The sequence below is a fragment of the Ambystoma mexicanum genome, chromosome 3p (assembly GCF_040938575.1).
Source record: "Ambystoma mexicanum isolate Mex_15411 chromosome 3p, UKY_AmexF1_1, whole genome shotgun sequence".
NCBI lineage: Eukaryota > Metazoa > Chordata > Amphibia > Caudata > Ambystomatidae > Ambystoma > Ambystoma mexicanum.
In genome coordinates this window covers 674,139,352-674,164,047 of record NC_090925.1, presented here as the reverse complement: position 1 = coordinate 674,164,047, position 24,696 = coordinate 674,139,352, and the positions used below count along the sequence as shown (strand labels likewise).

Sequence of the window (24,696 nt, the reverse complement as noted above, 5' to 3'; positions counted from 1 at the left end):
CAATCATGCATCCATAATTTTTTTTAACAGCAGTTGGATTTTGAATCAGGGCTTCGATATTCGCCTGCGATTGGCCAACGATGGAGTAACACGATTGTTTCCACTCGTTTAGGATCGATTTGCCTATTGTTCTTTGAGATGCTGTGTTCAAGATTTTAAATTGCGGCAACTTATCTGCTCTCCATACTCTCCTATATGACGCGAGCGACTGCCATGTTACATATGCATTTATTAATGTTAGCCCAAGTTCAAATCTAAGACAAGCTGTCACAGTGCTTCTTGGGATCATTAAGACTTTTGTCCAATATGCATTTTCACACCAAGACCATAAGGAGTATGGACAGCGCAGCATAGCTTCTCCACCAAAGGTTAATGCTGGAATAACCTTTGATCTATAGAACTCCATTGCTGGTTTCAAACTGAAGTTTCCATATTTCTTGTAAATTGCAGCTCCTTATGCAGACAGAAATTTGCATTTCTGTTTTATTGTTGGCATCATTGAGTCATCATTTAAGTTTGAGAGATTACAAACTCATTGATTTAGTGAAGTGCCATGAATATATTGTTTTTTTTCCTCCACTCCGGTGTGTCCCTCATGCCCCTCAAATTGCTGTATCCATGATCACCTGTTGCAGAAACTCTTCGATTCCCCAGAGTTGTGTTCAGGCGTGATGGACATCCAGGGGTTTCTGAATGTTGTTGGCTTCGCGAAAAGCTAAATGAGTTAATGGTGAAGCAGACAGCTAGTTAGGCCATGGCGGCACCTCGATCATTGGAATATAGATATTGTTATTATTTTTTAAAAGCAAACATTAGTTCTCTGCCCTAATGTTCTTGTCTAGCTTGAACAGATGGCGTTCCTGTTTAGGTATGATAGAGTAAGGGTATCGCGTTGATACCCTGAATGGAGTTTTTAGATGGATTTTTTACTGCAAAAACTCCATGGAAAAAACGTAGCAAAAGATAGAGTGTGGGGGGGTAAGGTGATAAAAAGGGCAGGGGAGTTGGGGAAGGCATTAAAATATAGGGAATGAGGGGATTTAGGGGGTACACCCCCAAATAAACAAATAAAAAGTCAATGATTTTTTTCGGTGGAATCATTGTGATGAAAGGACATAGAACCTAGAGTAAATGGGTTCTAGACCAATCAACATGGAGAACAGAGTCACAGTTATAGTCACCAATATAGCAAAGACCTCCTATTCTGGGGCTTCACCAGTACCCAACTATCGGCCAGAGTGAAGCAAGGGCCTTAACGTCGGGTCCAAGTGCCCTTACTGGCCAATGATGCCCCCTGAACAGTTCATTATTATTATTAGCATCAGAGGCATACCCACAGAGTGCTAAAAACAAAACTCATACAGTAATAATTGGGGAGCGGCAAGCGTGCAACCCATTGAACTTGTACTTGCCAAAGCAATCCTTACACAACATGGCCACCTTGAATATGGAGGGCAGGGCTCTTTGTGGAGCCCTTCTTCCATTTTCATGGTGTCAGGTCAGGAACCAAGGTGTGGTGTGACATTGTGCTGCTGCAACTGCAAAGGGTAGCGGGGGGCTGGTCAGGGTGAGAGTTGGGGACTGAATGGAGAAGGGAAGTGGCAGGAGGGAAAGGGACGATGGCTGCCAGGTGCATTCAGGTCAGGGCCTCCCTCCAAACCCAGGCTTGGATAATGAGATTCCGGCCGTTTTGAAGGAACCTGATTGGCTTACAAAACTGCCGATGGTGCTGATGTTTCTTTAATCAGTCCTTTGGAACTCTCCTTATTGCAAGCTAATATAATAGAATTAGGGATTTCTATTTTATTTCATTTTGCCCTCTTTAGGAAATACTGTCCTTCCAGCAGTGTTCTACCAGCACTAATATTTCCAGATCCGGGTTTGTGGCTTTCTACAACTGTAGTGATGTAAAATTACATCTCAAACGTATCTATGCCTTGATAACAGACACATAGGGCCTCATTACGAGGCTGGCGGTAGCCGCTGCCGCCGGTATACATTTTATTCTGGTGCCCAGAAATGGGTAATTACCAGGTCCTTATGGCCTTGCCGGACCCGGTATTTGCCCATTCCTGGGCGCCATAAAAAATTCCTCCCCATTCCCATTGAGCCCCGGAATGGGCAGGTTGGATGCACCAGCATGGCTTATAACGGTGACGGTGCCTCCGACATGCTGTGCTTGCGGGTACCTTTCCTTTTGCCAGATCAGACCTGGTGGAATGAAAGGCACCCGCGAGCACAACTCAGAGTTTGTCGGTCCGGATACAACGTTACCGGCTAGCTTACCGGTACCGTCGTATCCGGACCGGCAAACTCGTAATAAGGCCCATAGTCTTTGAAAAAATGCTCTTAAAATATCCTAAAACACAATGCTTTGCAACACAGATACAACGATGCGGGAAGTTTGACAGCTGACAAGGATATCTAGGTCCTTCTGAGCCAGTTCACTTCTCTGCCCACTACAGTTCTTTGTGGTGTCAGATTCACAATTGCGGGTCACTGAACATTTTCCAGAAATGCAATATAACATACATCACATGACCTTGATCACCTTTTCAGGCATTGACATTTGAGAGCCTCTTTTACGTCTTTTCTCTTGTTTTCTTATTGTGTTATAGTCAAACGGAAATATCACTTAATATACATTCCATCAAATAATGGGAAAGAAAATCCAAGAAGAACAAAGACACTATTAAAACCAAAATAGTATACAGATTTATTAAGGAGATCGATCTTTTCAGGAAATTAACAACATCACATGTAAACAATATTTCATTTCCAGAACACATAATTTCCCAAAATGCCTGGGTTCCAATCTACCAGTCATGGGGCCTCATTACGACCCTGGCGGTAAGTTACCGCCAGGGCCGTGACTTTACCGCCATGGCGCAAACTACGTTTACGCCATGGCGGTAAGGGGATTTACCGCCCCATTCCGACCTTGGCGGGGCGGTAAATCCCCAATCCCCATTTACCCTTCCCCATTCCCATTTTTGCCCCATAGGGCATAATGGGAGTGGGGAAGGCGTTAATTACGCCACCGTAAATTACGGTGGCGTAATTAACACCAAGTTCCCTTACCGCCATGGATTTTTACACCTGCTAAAAGCAGGTGTAAAAACCGCCATGGCGGAAAGGGAACTCGTAATTGGCGGAAAGGGGTTGGCGCAGCTAACGCTGCCGCAAACCCCTTTCCGCCAGGGTCGTAATGAGGCCCATGGTCTACGAATCTAGAGAATTACTTCTCGGTCCCCGGATACCTTGATAATTCCACTTAGGCATTTAACAGTCTCGGTTTCGGGGTTCCCACATAGTGTACAGCAATGATCTACATTTTGATCCCGTTGTCTAGTAAAGAGGAGCTCTCTCGTTGGTAAAAGATTGAGATGAAACCTTAAGAAACGAGCCGTAGCATGTGGACTTGGAACACGCCTCAGAGAGCATGGTAGGAAACCTTGTGGTGTGTCACATAATGGTAACCATTTAAATAATACAGTACTTCACATTTCTGCAATTGTTCTTATCCAATCCATCCTTTTCAGAGGTTTTTTGACATTCATTGAGTTACAAATCAAATCCTCTTCCACTGTTTCACTTTGCTGAAATATTCCCAAGGCATACGGTCTTAGATCATCCAGAAACTGATTCGAACTTTCCAACACCAGGACTTTCAGATCTTCGTACAAAGAATTCAAATTTGGTACTAATATCAACCGGCATGGAGAAATTAACCCTCATTCTACGTGTGAACGTAGAGATTGCAGTCCCAACTCATACCTTAAACAGGCTATGGGTAGGCTCAAAGGAAGATCAAGGGCAAACTTCCAGAGTTTACCCTCCACCTAGGCCCAGTCCAGCTTTTTTACCACTAGATTTGTTTCCAGACCATAGATTAAGGAAGGACTAGCCTTACCAATATAAAACTTAATCAAGGGCACCCATGAGAATCTGCCGAAAACATGTTTTAGTTTCTTCATTTGACAACCCAATTGAATCAATTGCCATGCAATATTGACCTCACATGTTCCAGTGATGGAAGTGATCTTGCTGTGAAGCCCAAACACTATACTTCCTTAACCACTGGAATTACCTCGCCGGAGAGCCTCCAGCCAAAGCAAGGGACTCTTTTTAACAGACGTTTAATAAGAACTACTCTAGACTTGAGGGGATTTATCTTCAGATCGTTTTGCTGCCATATTCTTCCATGGCACTCAGCAAGCCCTGGAGTCCCACAGCGGTGTAATCAAGCAAAAGAATTTCATCGCCATAGGCTACCCAATTTAATTTCTAAAAGCTGATCTTCGGGCTTCTCAAACTACAGTCACCCAATGACTGTGCAATATCCTCGAGATATAGATTAAAGAGGAAGTGAGCTACTATGCAACCCTGCCTCACCCCCCTCTCAATAGGAATTGATTCAGAGAGAGTACCCCGAAGATCCAGCCTCACCTGTAAATGAGAGCACAGGTGGAGCTCACCTATTAGTGCTAGTCATGATGCCGGTAACCCCACTGTGTAAGCTTCAGCCACAAGAGGTCTGTATTTACCAAATCAAAGGCCTGAGAAAGATGAATCCGGGCCCCATATAGAGGGGGCCACCCTTTGCAAAGGAACTATTGGAAACTGTATTAAAATGAATCCATTAAGAGAAGTGGAGACGCCTCGTCTGAATCCTATCTGATGTTTAGACATGATTCCATTTTTGTTTGCACGAAGTTCCATTTCCCTGAGCACCATTCCTGTAACAATTTTACCATATGTGTCAAGAAGGGAGATGGGGCGGTCATTTTTTGCAACCCTTGATCACCCTTCTTGTACATAGGGATAACGATCACCCCCCCGCCATGAGTCAGGTGTAGACTTCAACCTAACAACTTCATTAAACAGAGGAAAAGTATGTATGATCACAGAGGGACATCAGATTTTAGTATCTGATTGGAGAGGCCAGTGCGGTCCTGCCGCACGTGATGCACAAGATTTCTATGAGTTTCTTTATGGATTCGCGTGTGATGGTCAAGTCCCACATAACTTCACATGAGTGTGTACGTGAGCCAGAGTCAGAATGTGCATACAGAGCAGAGAAATGGTCCTGTCATACTGTCTCCTGGATGACATCACTTTGACGATCACACTGACTGGTTCCCCATGCATTCATGAGTGAACAGAGGTTCCTAGAGTTGGTTTTACCAATCGCCCTAAGCATCTCTTCGCCATCCTTCTGTAATCGAAGGTACCTGTGCGATTTAGAACAATTTCTATACATCAAACAAATTATTCTGATTTGCGAGGTATACTCATCTATGCTAAGGAATTTGTTTTTTAACCTCCTTACATCTCTCCTAAACTCTACCTTCCTTTGATATGTTTCCTCATCAAATAAATGCAAATGTTTAGATTTAACAAACTCACCCAACAGACTCAGTGAGTTAACCGCCCACAGGAATTCAACAAAAGCGAGGGGATTACAGGATGTCTTGAGATCTACTTCATCACAAATTGCTACAAAACTTGACAAGCCCTTATATCTATGTAAAGGGATTTATTGTGAGGAGTGACAGGGATAACCCTTTCAATATTTTAATAAATGTATCTCCACAAAGTGATTCTGTGTAGTTTCCTGTTTTCAGCAATGCTGAGCTAAACACAGCTGAAGTATGCACTCATCCAGAGGAATGCTATGGCAAGTGGTGGTGTGGCAGGAATGCCAGGGGATTATAATTTAAATCTTTAAAGAAATTTAGGATGTGGAATTGGATTATTTTTAAAATATTCAAGTATATGTTAAAGCAAATTAAAACCATTTACAGATATAATCACGCACATTTTGTTTCTTTAAAAGCATTTGGAAACAGATCAGCTCTTACTTTCAACACCAGTGGGACATGTTCATCATGCACGCCCTACACATTTAATTCCAGAGCAATTTACACAGTCTATTTCATGGGATTAAGCAACTTGCAAAAAATGAAGCAAATTGATTACGCACTATTTTAACTTAATGCAAAATCGTACTGCAAGCCATCTATATATGAATAGGCTTTACCCTTCTACTCACCGAGCAAGCTCTTGCAAGGATCACAGCTGTGCCCTCCTGGTATGCCAGTTCTCCACTCCCACAAACTTGTAAGAGTTATTTGCTTCCAACTGGTCTACTTGACGACTGTTACCTGCAAAATGAACGGGTAACACTTGAGGAGGATGTGGAAGGGGCATTATAACTCTGAAGACGTGATTGAAGGTTGCATCTCACAACAGACTGTGTGTATCAGCTGGCACAACCTCTAGTCTGGAAAGGAGCCAGCCTTCCCCTGAGAGGTTCAAAGAATACAGGTCCAATTACAGACACTGTAGCATTCATTGAATTCCATGCAGTATGTCCCCTTAGGTGTAATGATTAGACACAGTGAGCAAAGTCATTTGGTGGAAGAAATAACATTTATTTGTAGGACTGTTCTCAAAGAGTAATGCAGCTGAGTGGCCCCAGAGTGCTGTAGAGCGGCTACGAATCATATTCTAAAATCTAGTCACATGACTAACAAAAGTAAACATATGCCTTTTAAATCTGTGTTAATTCATCGACAGTTTTTTCCTCGATTTGTTTTCCAAAATTATTTTTCTCTAAAAACTGATTGAGATTGTTATTTTTATTTTTGGGGGTTCCTCCCCAACTCTCCCCCTATTCATTTGAATCTTTTGTCTACCCTCCCTCCCACCACTCATATACTCTAGCCCACACCCCAATATTTTTGTTCAGTGGATTTTTCCCAAAAATATTTTTGGACAAAAACATCGAATAAATGACTGTCAGTGAATAAACGTTATACCCTTTTAAAGACAAGAATATGAATAGAAGCGACTTTAGGAAAAGGTGACTAACACAAAAGCTCCCATTGCATTCTGAGATTATTGAACTGACTGACTACACTATAAAACAGTGCTTTCCAATAATAGACACGTGGCAACGTGGTAACATTGTGTGACTTTCATTTACCAAGCCTTTAAATAAATGGCGATGGGCCTCATCACAAGTTGGGCGGTATTCTGGCGGCAAATCCGCCAGGGTTCAATGCAAATTGCATTACCCTAACTCAGTCAGGTGCTATTAGCGCCGGATTCCGAGTTGCGGGTGGTGGGGAGGGAACGGTATGTCCCCATTCGCAATGGGTCCTTTGGACCCAATGGAGCATTGTGGGCGCTATTACCATGGTGCTATTAGTGGGCCAGTAATAGCACTGAAAACGGGCAGAAAGTGGAAAGATTTACCTCCGGCTCAAAGCTGGAGGTGAATCTCCAACTTTCCACCCAAATTCGGGATTGGGCAGAACGGTACTGTGGCGACAATAGCTTTACCGCTGCAATTTACCACTCTGTTCAATCTGTGATGAGGCCCAACAGTATCCAGGTGGTAAATCCACTGGGATACAGCCCAACGCAAATTGCATTAACGCAACTCAGTCCGGCGCTATTACTGCCGAAAACTTAGTTGCAGTAGGCTGTAAGTCCCCATTTTTTTTTCAGAGTCCATAGGACTCTCTGGGTTATTTTCGGCGCTATTACCAGCGGGGCTAATAGCACTGCGGTAATAGTACCGAACAAGAGTGGAAATCTGCAACTTTCCATTTAAAATTGGGATTGGGCTAAGCGGTAATGCAACGGTAATAGCATTACCACTGCATTTATACTGCTCTGCCCAACCCGTTATTAAGCCCATTAATGTCTGATGTATATTTAAAACATAACCTATGCAAGATCCAGCATGATGCCTTGGACTGTTTGCATAGAAATGCTGTCAACATGTGAAACACAAGTTACACATTTTGAGTAACCGGAGCATATGAACATATTTGCCTGGCAAATCACTGCACTCCTAGAGGGCCACACCTGTGCTGTGCACAGGGGTGAAATGAGCAGGTTCAGATCAACAGGAAAGACATGAGCGAATGCGTTATGGAAACAGCACCCAGCAGCCTTAAGTCGCAAGTGAATTCAATTTTAGGTGAGCAGGCTGCGTGTGGTGTGTGTGCTCTGGGAGTAAAGTCCCTAGATCTGACCTGTAGGCGCTATGATGCCCAAGAGAAGTATTGGGGAAGAGCATCTTGTAGAGACACAACTATAGCAAGTTGGAGCTGTTGGCTACCATTCAGGATTCCTCCTCAATGTGTAGGTGGCCTAGGCAATCCTAGGGGTGCTGATGGAATTTCCGAAAATAACCAGATGTTTCGGGTTGTGAGCAGTGGGAGGGAGAGCTCACCAAACTCACATGAATGCAGAAGTGCAGCACGGATCACATTTACCAATGACTTATTACTACCCTGGAGTAGAAGGGCTACCCTGCTCTCTCCAGCCACAGCTCAGTTTCTCTCTCTTACCATGGAGATATTAGCCTTGAACAACTCAACTTTAGTCTAAGCATTATGTCACAGGGTTGAGGGAGTTCACTGTCCCAGAGGAGGCAGGCCTAAGTTGACACCCTGTCTTTCCTTTTTCAGTGCTGCACGAGTTAGCACAGGGCCCACTCAGGACTCTTGGCCGCCCAGTTCCCATGTTATTTATTTATTTATTTTTATATTTGTAAAGCACGCTAAGCTCTGGGGCATCAAGGTGCTGTAGCTTGACCATGTACTTGCAAAGAGGTGACCGGCAGTTTCATACATTGTTCTTAGTTAGTTGCAGGAGGCAAATTACTTGCTTCATTTAGGCAAAAAATTATGTTTTTAACGCTTTTCGGAAAGTCCAATAGGAATGTTTAGTGCGCAGGGTAGGCGTGAGAAGGCATTGTAGAGGGGGATCACAGGGATCCACTTTTTCGTTGATTGCTGTATTGTTTTTGTGCTTTTTGTTTTTGCATAGTGCCAACACCATGCTTCAGCAGCTTCAGGACAGAAAAGAAGAAGGGTTCCTAAAAAAATGGAAAGAGACAAAAGACAATGGGCCTCATTAGGACCCAGGCGGATTTCGCGGTGCTAAATGCACCGCGAAGCATGGCGGAAAGCCGCCGATAGCGCCATGGGGGTTGGCGGATTTACCGCCCCATTCCGACCTTGGCGGGGCGGTAAATCCCCAATCCCCATTCTGCCCTTCCCCATTCCCATTTTTGCCCCATAGGGTATAATGGGAGTGGGGAAGGAGTTAATTACGCCACCGTAAAATACGGTGGCGTAATTAACAACGAGGTCCCGTAGCGCCATGGTTTTCTCCGCCTGGTAAAACCAGGCGGAAAAGGCCGCCATGGCGCTACGGGAACTCGTAGTATGGCGGAGAGGTACGCCATGCACTACGCTGGCGTAAAACCCTCTCCGCCAGGGTCCTAATGAGGCCCAATGTAAGGACGTGTTAAGTCAAGGCAAGGCCACATGCTTTGTTGGAGAGGATAGCTGTGTGTCCATTACAGTATTTGCAGAGCTCATTTAGAAGGTGCAGAGGTGAATTGAGAGAACGCCAAAAGGTTGAGCCATGACTGTGTAGGGATCTCCCTCCAAAAGGCTTGGATTGAACCGGCAAATTAGATAATTTCTCTTGGAATGTGAACCTTATCTGCCTGGGAAGCTTGTAAGAAAGAAATATGCTATGGTATGTTACTGGGAATAAATCCACACATAGCTGCCATTCGCCTGATCTCCAGGTGCTCTGTCAGTTCTGAGAGAGAACGCGTGGGTTTGGTCAGTGAGGGGAGAGGGAAACTGCAAGTTCCCTCCACTCTTTTGTTGATAAGTGCATACCGGAAGTGCCCTGAACTCCCTGTGTGGATGAGTTTCTGGGGACTTTGTGTCAGGAGCACCCTGGCGTATGTGTTCAGAAAGCAGACCTTCAGTGCCCATTGTGCTGGATTGCATTGCATTGCATTGGGCTGTGGTGTATAGTTTGGTTGCCGCGGGGTTGTGTTTTGTTGTTTGCCATCTCTTGCGAAGTGTACTACGAAGCTGTGAGTGAGTGGCTTTAATGATGTGTAATATTGCTGCTGTTTACTGTGCATTGGGACTGTATGCACCTAAAGCTGTGGAATTAGGGGAGGTTTTCTATTTTGAAGTTGGGGTTTACCCTTGTTTTTTTTATGTTTGCATTGGTTTTACCAAGTATTTATTGATTTAACGTTATGGGGTGTGTTCACTCCGAAATAGAGTAATAAAGAAAGAGTGGCCGGTTGGTTTGTAGGTAGTGTGTTTTAGCGTGGAACCTGAGTAGTTAGCGGGTAGACTGCAATGGGCTATTAGAGAGTGGATGTAGTTACATTGCCCATATTGTGTAGGTGTTTGGCTGACAGTCCCAACCTGTTATATGGTGAGGCACTAGATTTGAGGCCAATGTGCGTATTTGGGCAGCACTGGGGTGCCACACACCGCAGTGTGACCAATCTCTGGCATTTTGTGGGACCACTGGGCGTGAGGGGGAGCCAGAGTGGCATGATGGACTGATGGACTGTGGCTTAACATGTGAGGGTATGCCATCATCGTGTGTCCAGTTGCGGGCTGATATCCTCCTCAGTTAGGCACTGTCTTCCATGTTTTCCTGAAACTAAGATGATCCTGGATTGTGCGTATTTCTTTTGGCTGCATGCTCTATTGTTTATCCCCCATGCTGGAGAAAGCCGATCCACAGTGTTTCTCTCTGGTGGATTGCCTGGTCTGTGTTAATGGTGCTGGATCGCAGAGGACTTGGTTGGTTTTGGGTGATAATTCATTTGTTGAATTTGTCTCCTTGGCCCCGGAAGTACTCTGTGGGTGGTGTAGAGTTCTTTGTAGTAGATTTTATATTTCACTTGCAGCCGGTGTGGAGCTCTTAGAGTGGGTTTTATGTATTCATACCTGTCAACTCTTTGTAATTGTGTGGCTGCTATGTTTTGGATACATTGTAGTATCTCACTGAGGTAATCTGGCATATCCAGAGAAAGGCTGTTGGCATATTCAGTTCTTGATTGTCATGGCTGGCTTTGATTGAAATAAGAAGAAGAGAGGTGTGTTGTGACTGGGTTTGGATGCCATAGGCTTTCTCCCTGCAATTTGAAGAGTTACTAAATTCCTCTACCTTCTGTGCACTAAATCTGTGTGACTTTTCTTCTTTGGATTCCAGCATCTTCTGTCAAATTAATTGCACTTACATTATAACAAAATCATGTGCTGAGCTGATAGGCCGTGCTGGGATTTGTGTTACAAGTGTATCGCTCTGATTGGGAACCAGTGCAATTACTTTAGGTCAGGTGATGTATGGGTGCACCGTTTCACACTCAGGAAAATGCAAATGACATGGTTTTGCTCCCTCTGCAACTTGGATGTACCTTTGTCAGGAAAATCACCATAGATGGTGCTACAGTAGTTATTGTGGAACAAGCCATAAGAGCAAGGTCATGGGTAATGGACATGAATGGGAGAATGTATGGGAGTCTTAGTAGATGCAAGATGACACGTAGACGACATTGTTTACCCGAGGGCTAGGTGTTGTGTTAATTCAATATCAAATGCGAATCCAAGCCTGTGTGCCTTCTTTGTGGCAGAGAGATCGAGAATGGTGGCCATTCAAATGGCAGTGATTAAACAATGTCACAGTCAAAAATAAAGAGTTACATTTCGGAGGCTTCGAGACTCAGAAGGTTTTATTCTGTCCATTGTTTGACACGGGTAAACGCAAGTCAGAATATAATGCAGACGCCGGGCTGTCATTTGATGATCTTTCGGAGCATTTGCCCAGTAAGACCACTGGGAACAGTCAAATTCCAGAGTTGACATTCAATTGCCAGGGGTATAATTTGGACTACTTAGTCTAGGTAGCACCTGGTCTTTCCATAGAAAAAAACATGTCCAAGGATGAAGAATTGTCATCCTTAGCACCTGATTCTGAAGGGAATCTCAGGATTGGAGTAATGTTGAGGTCTTTCCCCAGGGCCCTGTGTTGAAGTTTAATGCAAACTTTCCCTACGAGTGAACTTATGATATGATATATTTTATTTATATCGCGCTCGTACACAGGTGTTTCAGAGCGCGACCAGGCAAAGGGAGGGGAACAGGGGAGAAATCAAAAACAACGATCTTACTAGGCGTTACATTGAGAACGCGCAAGTGCAACGCCATCTAGGCAGAACATAATGTATTGACCTCACAATGCCACTAAAAAGTTATGACATTTTACATAAGGTGTTCTTACCTAGCGTACATCTGCTATCTTTGTTGGCTTTGCTGCATATGGCAATGTAAGAAAAGAGGTAGACAGGTAGTGGGATAGTGGCAGCGGCAGATGTGAAAACTGTGTTGTTGATTGATGCAGGCCTGAAAAACCTGCAACCTGATTGCCGTTCTGCTTCTGTGGGATTGGTGGAGGCACTTGTGAGTATCTTATCCTAATGGGAGAGCCCAAGATTTGATAGGCTACAGCGCTTTGGGACTACGGATGTGGGAGAGTGTGATAGTTCTAGATAGGGGAGCTTGCCGTAGCTCGCTAGTGTGATAGTGCTAGAGAGGAGAGCTTAGCCAGAGCTCGCTAGTGTGATAGTGCTAGAGAGGGGAGCTTCGCCATAGCTGGATAGTGTGATAGTCTTAGAGAGGAGAGCTTAGCCTTTGCTCGATAGTGTGATAGTGATAGAGAGGGGAGCGTTGCCATAGCTGGATAGTGTGATAGTCTTAGAGAGGAGAGCTTAGCCATTGCTCGATAGTGTGATAGTGCTAGAGAGGGGAGCTTCGCCATAGCTGGATAGTGTGATAGTCTTAGAGAGGAGAGCTTAGCCTTTGCTCGATAGTGTGATAGTGATAGAGAGGGGAGCTTTGCCATAGCTGGATAGTGTGATAGTCTTAGAGAGGAGAGCTTAGCCATTGCTCGATAGTGTGATAGTGCTAGAGAAGAGAGCTTAGCCATTGCTAGTTTAATGCTCATGTGGTAATAACTAGGCCAGTGGCGGCTTTGTGACTGTGTTATAAGGTGGTAGTAGATTTTAGCATTAGTCAGTTAGTCGAGAAGGAGAGACAAATGATGGGTGCAAATGTAGAAGAAAAAAGGTGCTCTACGTGTGGTAATAGGTGCCATCCAAACAAATTATTTGGACGGGTGCAGACAATACAGAAACCGCATATAATCAAATCATAACATAGCATAGAAAAGCACGAAAAAGAAATTACAATGAAGGGGCACTTCTACCACTGGTCACTTGCACATAAGTTCCATTTCCATTTCTCTCATTGCCATCTCTCTCTCTCTCTCTCTCTCTCTCTCTCTCTCTCTCTCTCTCTCTCTCTCTTCTGCCCCTCTCTCTCTCTCTCTCTCTCTCTCTCTCTCTCTCTCTCTCTCTCTTTCTCTCTCTCACCCCCCTTCACCTCCCTTCTCCCCCTTTATAGTTAACAGTGCCTTCTGGCGTGGGTTACCTGCGGAATAGCTGTCAGTTACTCATGTCTTCCTGTGCCACAAAGTATTTCAAAGAACCTATTGTACAAGTCTCATTCAGCCTTAACGCTCTTATCTCCCATCCATCTTAAAGACGGATACGTCCAATAAGCAAACATCTTGCAGAGGAGGGAAACGCCTTTACACGACTCATACTCTAAACTCTACGCAGGAAAATGGGAAAGATGTACAATAGTAAACGTGTCTTGCTTTAGGAATCAAACCTTAGTGTCTTCTCGTAGAACGAATAGGAAAATAAACACACGTATGGGCAGAGTATATTGTAAACAGCCTGGAGCATGAACAGTGCAAGCCCTCAGTTTGCTGAAACTTGGGAATCCGCATAGAAACACTGATTCATTCAGGCATTGAACCCAGTTAGGAGGTATTCTGTCATGCAAGTGTGGACAGGTTCAATTAGAGTGTGTGAAGGAGTCTAAACGCATAGGCCTAACACAGGTTCTCAGGTGTAGCCTTCACACAGAAATGCATTTTCCCATTCCCACACACTCAGCATTGAAAGGCCATTGTAGGCTTCATTAGGAGGTGGTGGTGGAGTAAAACAAGTGGCAGTCGTTTTGTCGCTGTCACTTTCTTCAGCTATAATGGGAGCACCACCACTTTTACTTCACTGCCGAATTCTGAAAACGTTTACCTAGAAATTGGTGGATTTAAAACGCCCACTTCCTGCTGTGTTAAATCTACCAACAATCCTGATGGAGTCACACCAAATCCAATAATGGACACCACAATCCAACACCACAATCCAACACAGCCCAACACCACTGTTCTGCCACTCATAATACTGTGGTAAGTCCACGAGACAGAGTTGTGATAACAGTGAACTATTTTGGCAGTAAATCAGCAGATGTACAGCCAATTTACAGCCAAACTCATAATGCCGCCCACTTAGTATCTGGTGGCAGGATGAAGCGGGACCAGGTTTCACACAGGACACATCGCTCATGCCCATAGGTAACTATCCTACTACACTCATACCTACAGGTCATTGTACATTTTCACTGTCAAAACACATCCATTCAAGGGTTCAGGGAGTTTTCCCAGGGTGTGGGAGTTTTCCCAGGTTGTGGGAGTTTTCCAACAGAGCTCCTTATTTCTGACTTTCCAGCAGGGGTGTTGCTAGGTCTGGAAAAGCTCTAAGGCTACACTAATGTCTGGACTGTCAGGACTGGGGGCTAGCTTGCCTCATTGTTGCAGGCCCTGAGCTTCTATCCGGGGATAAAACCAAAAAACCCAGGACTATAGCCCCCCGAAGCCTCCTAGTAACTCCTCTGGTTTCCTGCCCTTCATTTACAGCCATCTGTGCCCTAACCTAGTCGCTGCCACTGTATGACAACAATCTACCCTGTCTGCAGGGAACGGTCAAATAAAACATTAACAAATGATGTCTTTTTTCATATGTGACAGAAGCGTTTTTTCTTTTTTTACTTAGGCCTATGATGTCCATCACAGTCCTATGGTTGCCTCAAGCGGGATTCTTAAACTGGCTTGAGTAATTGCCGTTTCTCACCTTCTTTTGTCTGTGATTCAATGGTGCTGGGCGCACACACTTTCCAGCTATGTTGTGGTTTTTTTGTATTTTACATGTTTTTCCGTTTTCCTGGTGTACTTCTCTATGTTCTTTGGTGCTTCCCTGTACTTCTTCGTTACATGAATGTGGGGAAGTGGAAAATAGTAAGAAATCCATGGATACCGTCATGGTCAAGCCTGGAAAGGCTGTGAACTTGGTTGTATGTACCAGGCCTCTCCAGCACTGGAAGCGAAGTCTGCATCACATTTAAGTCATGCCAGAGTCCTCTTCAGGTGCCATGACGTGATTAGACCGGAAGGTTGCCTGGGTAAGCCTCAAAGGATGATGCTTTGGACTTTGGTGCTTGATGTGAGCCATGGGTAACTTGTTGACTAGTAGTAAAATGAACCGGCAAACCTTTGTAAGGTAGCAACAATGACATATTGAGTCCCAGCATCCTTACCATTGATGTCAAGAAGAAGTTGTCTTCTGTGTCGATTATCTTTACACCAATGCTAACATTCAACTCCACAGCATGGCAAGGCCCCACCTTATGGACTGTGAACCCACTACCTCATCACTTGCATTCGCAGAATGGAAGCACTGACACCATGATATATTTTAAGTTTCTTTTATGCAAGTTCTCAGCAAAAGTGAAGTGTCAGGTTGCTTGCCAAAAGAAAAACTGACAGTGTCAGGAGGATGTACCAAATGTGCAGCCACGGATGTCAAGGTAATAAAAGAATCCAAATGTAAACTGTGCATGTCTAAAGTGTGGGTCAGCACTAGAAAGATCTGATAAACAATCCGAGGAACAGAAATTGCCCCTCTTGCCCCAGAACTACTCTATTAAGTTTAAAACAAATCATAAGTCCAAAGTTCAAAAGTACTGCAGGGGTCCAAAACAGAAGTAGTCACAAGTCTTCTCTCCTTGTGGAGTGTGTCTTCCCTCTGCCAAACATCTCTGAGGAGAGCATGGTCAGTTCCTGAGGTGCCCTTTATGCCCCTCAGTCTACTATCTGCCACAGACCCACATCACACATGTTATGGTATGTTAAAGGGTCTTATACTACGAACGGTTGCCACCTGCATGGTTTCTTGGTGCTCTGGGCCATGGATCAGTAGGATTGAGCAGGAAATGAGCAAGAGAGCAGTGATGTGCACATGCAGAATGATGTTTTGGAGGTTGGTCAGATGTCTGTATCCTAGGTTTGTTGCTGGTGGTTCTCCCAGGGGTTGACTTGTTTGATGCAACCTGCTTGTCGAAGTATTAGGGTTTCACTTGCTGGGTACCCTGGCTTGCCCTTTTAGGCGTGGCTTGAGAAGTGTGGTCCTATTCTTACGTTTTCTCCCCTTCTCAAGAGGCTCTCTTATTCTCTCCTTTATTTTGTCTAATCCTATCCTCACCCACTGTCATAGCAGGTAAACTCTCCCCTTTAGTCAGAGATTTCCAGATTCTATATTTCTCTTTATCAGTGCCTCTCTTTTCATCTTCGCCTGGTGGTATCCTGTCTTCTCATATCTGCAGTCTTCCCCCCTCGCTTGTCTCTCTTTCTACAAATCTCTTTAGTGTTCTCTCTCTCCCTACTGTCACAATATTTCCCCTCTCAACGATCTCCCTAACTGCCCCTCTATACAGTGATCTATCTTTCCTCTTTCCCTTCCTTCCCCTCTTCATGGTATCTTTCACTACAAGTCTCTTCAATGATCCTACTCCTTTGCCTCTCCTTTCCTCTCTAGATGATCTCTCTCACTACACCTCTCGTCAATCATTTCTCCTGTGTCCTCTATGAGCTTCACACTGTCCACTTATCTCACCTTCCCTCTACAATTTCCATCTAATGTAATCTCACTCTCTGGTCTATTCCCATTTCCCCTTGATTTCTCAAAGATATCCTTCACTCCCTCCCCAAGGTGGCACTCTTCTTACTCTCTTCCAAAGCCAAGTCTTCCCCTTTCTGTATAAACCAAAAAGCTCTCCCAAGATTAACGGTCTCGTTTACTTCCCCAAAGGAATGCCTTGTATCGCTCTCCAAGATGCTACCCTGCCCTTTCTAGTCAGAATGAATATGTTCCTGTCTCTCTTGGGATTTCAAAGTTTCTTCCTATTTCACATTTTCTCTATTTTTCCAGGTGGTTCCCTTGACTCTACTAACCAAATTGTACTTTTCTCCTTCACACTGTACCAATTCCCTTTATAGTCTCTAGTTCCCTTTCTCATAGGATAAATCCCTTCGCACTCGTCCATGCTTATCTGGACTCAAAAGACCCCAGGGCCTGATCTTTCCAGGACTCCACTCTGGTATTTATCTCTTCATGGGAACCCTCCTTGTTCCATGTCTCTTTGTCTGCTGCCAAGGCTTCACACTTTCAGCCCTCCAGAATCTCCTTTCCACCAGGCTCTTCCCAGGATGTTAAAGAATGCTTGAGCTAGCTGGCTTTTTTGGTGTCTGCATCTACCTTAGGTGTGATTTCAGAGAAATAGCTGACACCTGTGTAAAGTCTTTGGTGTTATTCCCTGATTGGGCCATGTGCTCATGATCAAGTGGTCTTGCAGGGGGCTGCCACAAAGCTATATTAGGGACATTGCCATTTAGAATGTTAAGCTGGGCTGGATGTTATTTTTTCTGTCCAACTCCCTTGAGGCGACATGCTTTTCTAGAGGTCCTTTGTATCCCCCACACATGTTTTAGAAGTGTAGAAATCTTCAGAGAATTCTCTGGAAGGAATTCATGCATATACCCTGGGTGTGAGGTGTTTGTAGCATAAGAGTTGCATATACATACCTCTCCATATGCTTGTAGGAAGAATGGAACAATGCCTGCTACATTGTGACTATGAACAGGAGGCACACGCTTGTTATTTCCAGGGAAAACAACAAAGACAGGACTACATTTTCTTCCTGCAAGTTATACAGAGTTATTTGTTTTCTCCACCAGCATTATCGAAGTAAGCAAAGTAGTAAACCCAATGTTCGGGTTCTCACCGACTTTTTGTTTACTTAAGATACATTGAAGATGTCTCTTTCCCATCTCAGAAGAGCAATTCAGGCTTTAAGGAGTTTCCTACTCTCTTAGGCCTATGTCCTTGTATTTCAAAGGAGTTTTCAGACCCGTGAGAACTTGAGCTTTTGTAGTTCCCTGATGACATGCACCACCCTCAGAAGGGGCCTCATCACAACCTAGGCTGGATATATTGGGCTTTCTGTGCCATTACCCACATGTGAGTTGGCACACTCTGATGGGATTCCAGTCCACCATTCAACTTGCTTGCTCACTTCCTGTCCGACGACAGGTCCTCCTGCCCAGGAGTTCATTGCTGTCCTTCTAAATAAGTGACATTTCCCATCCAGAAACATGACCCAGGTTGGCTTAGTGAGAGGAATTTCGACCATTTAGAACTTGTTTCTTTTTCTGAACATAATCACTGGACAGTGCATCAGCCATACTCTTTGTCACTAGATATATTTTGCGCACTCGGTGGAGCCATTTTTCATACTCTGGGTAACGATTATAAGTCTAGGAGGATAACTACAGCTGTTAAATGTCTTTCTGCTTTGATGACAATCTGAAGAAAACCAAGGTTCTAAGGAACAGTGATATCAAAAGTGTTGGTTGCAGATTCATGGTTGGATACATCTGAGGCAAAAGGCATTTCTAATATCATGCCCAGAGGTAATAGGGATTGATAGATGGTGACTGTGTAATGTTTTCTTTCTTTCTACAGTAAAGATATAGTTTAACAACAGAAAATATGACTTATAATGACTTTTTGGGAGAATGTCAGAACCTGAGGGCTCAGTGGATGATGCAATTTTGGGGTTATTTACATAACCAGCATCTTCTCCAAATACACACCAAGAGGTCAGCAGAAAGGAGGTACTATTGAAAACAGGTAACTTTGAGAAAGGATCATAGGAATCGCTGCCCTCTTGGATGTCGTGCACATTTTCTATATGATAATGTGCCCCACATCTAGTCAGCTAGCTCAAGCTTTGTGTTGGAACACAACCTAACATCATATGCTCTGAGTAACATTTGACCATCAAGTGGATATTCATTTATTCGACCTAGACCTTTTGATGTCTGTCCTGCTTAACAAACAGCAAAGTACAATTATTTTTTCAGTAAACCTAGAAGAATAATTCTGGGTAGGGACTAGAATACCTCTACACATTAAAACAACAGGAAGCTCATAGGATTTTGAAAATGTCCATTTGGTTTCACAAAGGCCAAGAGAAACGTTATACAATTCCTCTCTGTCTCAAAACATCGAATTGGTGTCCATGTTTAAAATAGTGCCTGTGTGTGACTAACTGACTCCCGAATGCAGATATGGGTCAGGAGTTCTGAAAAGTAAACAGAGAGTTGAATTCATGCAATGTACACACCTTGGTTTTCAGCCAATATAAAAAAAGAAACCTTTACCCAGTCCATATTACATATACCATTGGGTGCAACTGCTTTAGCCAATGACATTGCTCAGAACACATGCTGCATTGGCCAGTGCAAGGCCCGGCTCAGAGCATTTAAGCCACAAGCACTTACACCAATCTTCCTCTGACTGCACCCAGCCTCATGTAGCCCACCTCCAGCACGCCCTCCTTTAACCTAACCTTGGAGTCCCAAAACATAGTGTTTGCCACCATTCCACCATGCCCTGAAGCCACCTTTTTGTGCCCCTTGGCTCGCCATATATATATATAGAAAATGAATCTTGTGCCCTTGGGATATTTTACAATGTCATAAACAACAATTATGCTGGCAGCATTCTCCTTTGATGGTTCACCTGTCTGTGCTTAGGAGGTATTGATAATGCCAGGTAGAAAATCTATTTCAAAATTCCAATAGTGAAGATGTTGTTGATAGCATTGAGAATTCCACTGTTCCACTGTTTTCAGGTGAAGTTATCTTGGGAAATCAATCCTATCTATCTATCTATCTATCTATCTATCTATCTATCTATCTATCTATCTATCTATCTATCTATCTATCTATCTATCTATCCATCCATCTATCTGCATTTGCATAGCGCAAACAAAATCACTAAAGTCATCAAGGTGCTGACAGCTGCAGGTAGGCAAGCACAGAGTCTACGTGAATTTAAGCAAACAAATTAACTTGAAGTCTGTCCCTAAACAGATCAAACTCTCAAATGCATCTCACGGAAACAGGGAGAGCATTCAAACCAGCAACCGAGAAGGTCCTACCACCACAAGGTTCCAACTGTTAGGATGTACCGCGGTTAAGATGGTGGCAGAATGCAGCATCCGACCTGGATGGTAGGGCAAATATTCTTTCCGCCTTGACAAGCAGCCCTTTCCTTGATAAGCTTGGTTAATAATACATAAACTGAATCCGCAATGAAACAGGGAGCCAGTGGAGACCGTGCTGAGCGGAGGAAACAGGCTGACCAAAAGGAATACTATGGGCTAGATGAACTGCTGAGCTCTGCAGTATCTGCAGTCAGTTGAGAAGGTATGCAGGTTGGGCCCATTGGGTGGTATTACAGTAATCCAGACTCTCATTAATAGAAGCATCTATAACAAGTGCATGAAAGCAGTCTCGCATAAAAGTTAATACCTTTTTTAGTAGCTTCAATTTAAAGAATCCTGCCCTGCAGACAGCACTAATCTGGGCCTCTGTTGAAAGTGATGATGATATCTTTGTGCCTAGGTTTTTTACTTTATTAACTGGAACTGATAAGGGGCCCAAAGTGGGTGGCCAACAATCGTCCGTCCAAAGAACAGAAATTTGTGGGGGGCCCACAACCAAGACCTCTGCTTTCTCCACATTGAGTTTGAGCTAATTTGAGGCTATCCACACTCCCACGGATACAAGACAGTCATGCAACCGTAATGCTGTTCTCTCGCGAACATGATCGAGTAGAAACAGCTGCGTGTTGTCAGCATATGAAAAAAATGGAAGCTTTGGGAGTCGATGAGCCGGGCCAAGGATTGTATGTAAATATTAATAAGTAAGGGTTCTTGAAGGTTTGGTGGAGCTACCATTTGAGCGTGCCCATTGTAAGTAATTTTAGGGAACAGAGCACCCACAAATTTGGTCCTACCCTATGAATAAAGAAATGAAGGGAGTCTTGAATCTATGGTCACTTCACCCCTTCCATTATGTTCACAACCTGTTGCTTAGTAGGATGCCTGGTAGATACGAAGAAAGAATGGGAAGTTCCAATCCTCTTACACTATTTATTCATGCTGGAATCACAATAATAAACAAGTGACATTTCAAGGGCAACTTTAGCAACCCAGGACAAGGACACTTGTTTTCTACTGTAGGGAAGGACACAATTTAACAAGATCACCTACAGGGTAGGTGTACAGTCTATTTTATAGATGGAGGAAAGGGATCAGTAGCAGTATAAAAAAGGTACACATTCGCTAGCATAAGCACAAAACTCAGATTAGAAGCCTCACAGAATAAGCAAGTGCACAAACATGGGTATATGTTCCAGATTCGAAGCAACGGGGAAGGTCCATATACCATAGCATAGATGGAGGATAAACTTTAGAAGTTACCAGGAAGAAGCATGCATCCCAATAGACTGAGATTAGATACAGGACATCATTTGTAAGTGGTGTTGCCAAAGGTGAGCAGAGGAACACATGACTTAGTAGTGTGCAATGTATCAGTGGTCACTATTATTATACATTGAGCAACACTGTGGCCAGTTACACCATAAGTGAGGCTTTTTTGAAGAGTGTAACCTAAGAACTAAATCATTGTTTGGGGATGGCAATGTTCTAATATTTAGAGTCTGGCAATTTTGACAAGGTAGGCTCTATGAGATTCAATGGCTCTCATTACCCCCTCTCGCCCTCTACTTCTCAGTACAAAACTCAGACCAAGTGCCTCCAGTAGTGGGTTCGCCCCTTGCCCTTATGCGATGTTAACCTTGGTTGACTTTCGCGTAGATGGGACCACTGAGCAGGACACGGGGCATCCATTTTTGTACCCCCTTTCGACTCCATCTTGGTGACTAGGCCTCACTGCAATAGTACAAAAACGCTTCTCTTCCCTTTTCTCACAGCAGCACGGCCAGGCGAGCAGGGCACAGGGCCCCCACCCTTGTTCTCACTCTGGCTGGAAAACTTTGCGGGTCCATTCTCACGCTGAAGCCGGAGATGTTTGCAACACAATTATAAATGTAACACATTGCTCTTCCTCTGAGATTACTGTCCCGCATGTGAACCAGCATGAGCTAAGCACATAGCTCGTCCATCTCCACAAATGTGTCGTTACCCCTCCCGCACCCTCGCCCGTGGACACTCACTGCCATTGTGACCCTGTGTCCCTGCAAGATATTCCTTTCATGTGCCAGACCACTGACAATGCCATGATGCCCACCCAACAGAACACCAATTAACATTAGACCCCTGCTGCAATATATATTGTTGCCTACCACTAACAAATGCCACATACCAGAGATTCACATGTGCGTGGACCTTAACTCCAACCAGTATATTATAGCGGTCAAGACCCTTAACCTAAGACTTATATAATCCTATGTTATTGATAGTATAGACATATGTGTCACTTTTATAGAGACATGATAAACTACTGAAGGTCTTTGAACAACTTTTATTTAGTGCATGCATTTTTTGAGAATATATAATGTTAGCTTAGATAGTGACCACTCTGCCTCCCAGCGACCTGACCTTCACCCATGCGGAGCACAGATGACTGACGTCAATCCTCCTGCCATCCAAGCGACCAACCCGGATGAATAGATGCCACCCCACCTGAGACATCGAGTGAACTGACCAATCCGGGACCAACGTAGTACCCTATGTTAGTGCGTCACTCACCCTATAAAATATAATGTAATGTAAGGATAACTTGTGCAGAGCGCTCTCAGATATCTCTTGAATAATATTCATCAGATAAAACCTTTTCTTGAACTCTTGCAGCCTGCTCTCTTTGCCTTATTCCCCGGTATGGGTGTGTTTGTTTTATTCTTTTGCACATCAAAGACGGGGAGGGCAGAAACATTTGGTGACCCCCTGCGACGTGATTTGGAGAGGTGCCTCGAGGGCCACACCGTGCGGCGATATCTGGGACGCCCCCCAGCAAAAGCATCACCTCTGCGGCCGACCAGCCTGTGCGCACTACAAAAAAGGGTCAAAGGTTCCCTGTTGACGAATACCCGACTGAAAAGCTGCTCGCCGAGGCGGGCCATGGCTTGGTTGGCATGCGGACCTGACTGGGGTCAGACCGAGAACGGTGACCCTCGGATTACCTGACCGAACACGTGGGTGCCGGTTGGAAAGGTTACCAAGGAAAGGTAAGGGGGAAAAAGTACGGGAACAAGGGAACAGGTGATAGTGGGTTAAAGACAAGAGCAGGGACTGTGTGAGTGAAGAGCAGGGACTGTGTGAGTGATGTTGAGGCTTTTCTGATCTGTCCCTTATATGGCCATTAGGTTTTGTGAAAAAGTGAGAAGAGGAGAAGAGGTATCCTAGCCCGAGCGGGGTAGAAGGCGGCGCCGCGCAGCATTGTCTCATCCAGTGCAGATAAATAAGTGAAGATAAAGAGAAAATAGTAGGGGTCTCGTACATTGAGTAGACTCAGAGTAGTTATTTAGAATTTTCTTTTTCCGTGTAAGCAAGATCTCTTTGGGAACAAGTAAGAGGGTATAAGAGGTGGGGAGTGAATGAGAAGAGTAGGTAAAACGGGGAAAGGGGAGAGGTGTTCAGTAACGGGAACAAAGGAGAAATAAAAGCACACAGGTAGTGCATGTGCATGTTATGTGTTATATGTTTTGCTTTTGTCCATTTTGTGTCGCATATGTTGAAATATTGTAAGTGACTTGTTGGTAAAAAGTCATACATGCTAAAATGAACTATTGAAGTTGGAAATGCAATAAGTACAAAGGTAACATTGAATATTGGTACACAATAATTGCCAGTAATTGAGAAACAATTGACATCACTGATTTGTGTTAGGGGACGAGTGGTTGGAGGGGGGTGATTAGAAGGGAGGTTCAGGTGCAAGCGCACACGTACAAGTGAAGGGAGAAATATCGTCATGGGAGGAATAACACCACTAGCTCATATTTGTCAACACCTCCCACTATATAGTGATAGAATACAAAAATACCATGACCAGTGGGTGAGAGAAATAAAAGGGGACAGCGTGACACCAATTTGGCCAGAAGGCGGGTCGTTCAACAAACGGGTGTTAGATTTAGTGTCCACGCACTTATTGGCAAGGTATAAGGGAAAACCGTTGCAGAACAGAAGGGAGGTGCTAGATCTGTGGCGAATGTTAGAGGAAATAGCCCCCACAGTAGAGGTAAGTACAGGGAAGGCAATTGAAAAGGAGAAAACGCAGGAAGAGGTAAGCAGAACACCAAAGGGTGAGTGCACAACAACCACAGCTGAGAATTACACAACTAAAATATACCCCTTAATGACAAGGCCAGCAGTAGGATATAGCGAGCCTCTGTACATACCGCCATGCCCCACCCCCACTCCCTCTAACGGAGCAATAGCTACCGCACCGCCACCATATGACAAATGAGGCCTGTATGGCCCTACAAGCGCACCCCCTGTAAATTTAGCGCGATTAACTGGCGATCTAGACTGCCAGCTAGCGCATGCACAGATGGAAATAAGGGCCATATGCTGCTGGGGGGAGGGGAAGTGCCACCATTATCTGTAGCAGATCTTACACCTCCCTTAAGCGCAACAGGGGAATTGGCACCAGCAACATCAGAGCCAGCACGATTTATATCGTCTCATCGAACACATATATCGCAGGGGCAAGAAAAGGAATGGAGGTCGG

The 24,696-nt window shown here is 44.3% G+C and overlaps 1 protein-coding gene across 2 annotated transcripts in view; it reads right to left on the bottom strand.

The window, feature by feature from the left end:
- CPLX2 (complexin 2) overlaps positions 1 to 24,696 on the bottom strand; it is a 1,259,387-nt gene that overhangs the window by 1,090,192 nt on the left and 144,499 nt on the right. For both annotated transcript variants that reach the window (XM_069651446.1, XM_069651444.1), the window contains exon 2: positions 6,056 to 6,167. The gene's annotated coding sequence lies outside the window, so the exon portion shown is untranslated. The remainder of the gene's footprint in view (positions 1 to 6,055; positions 6,168 to 24,696) is intronic.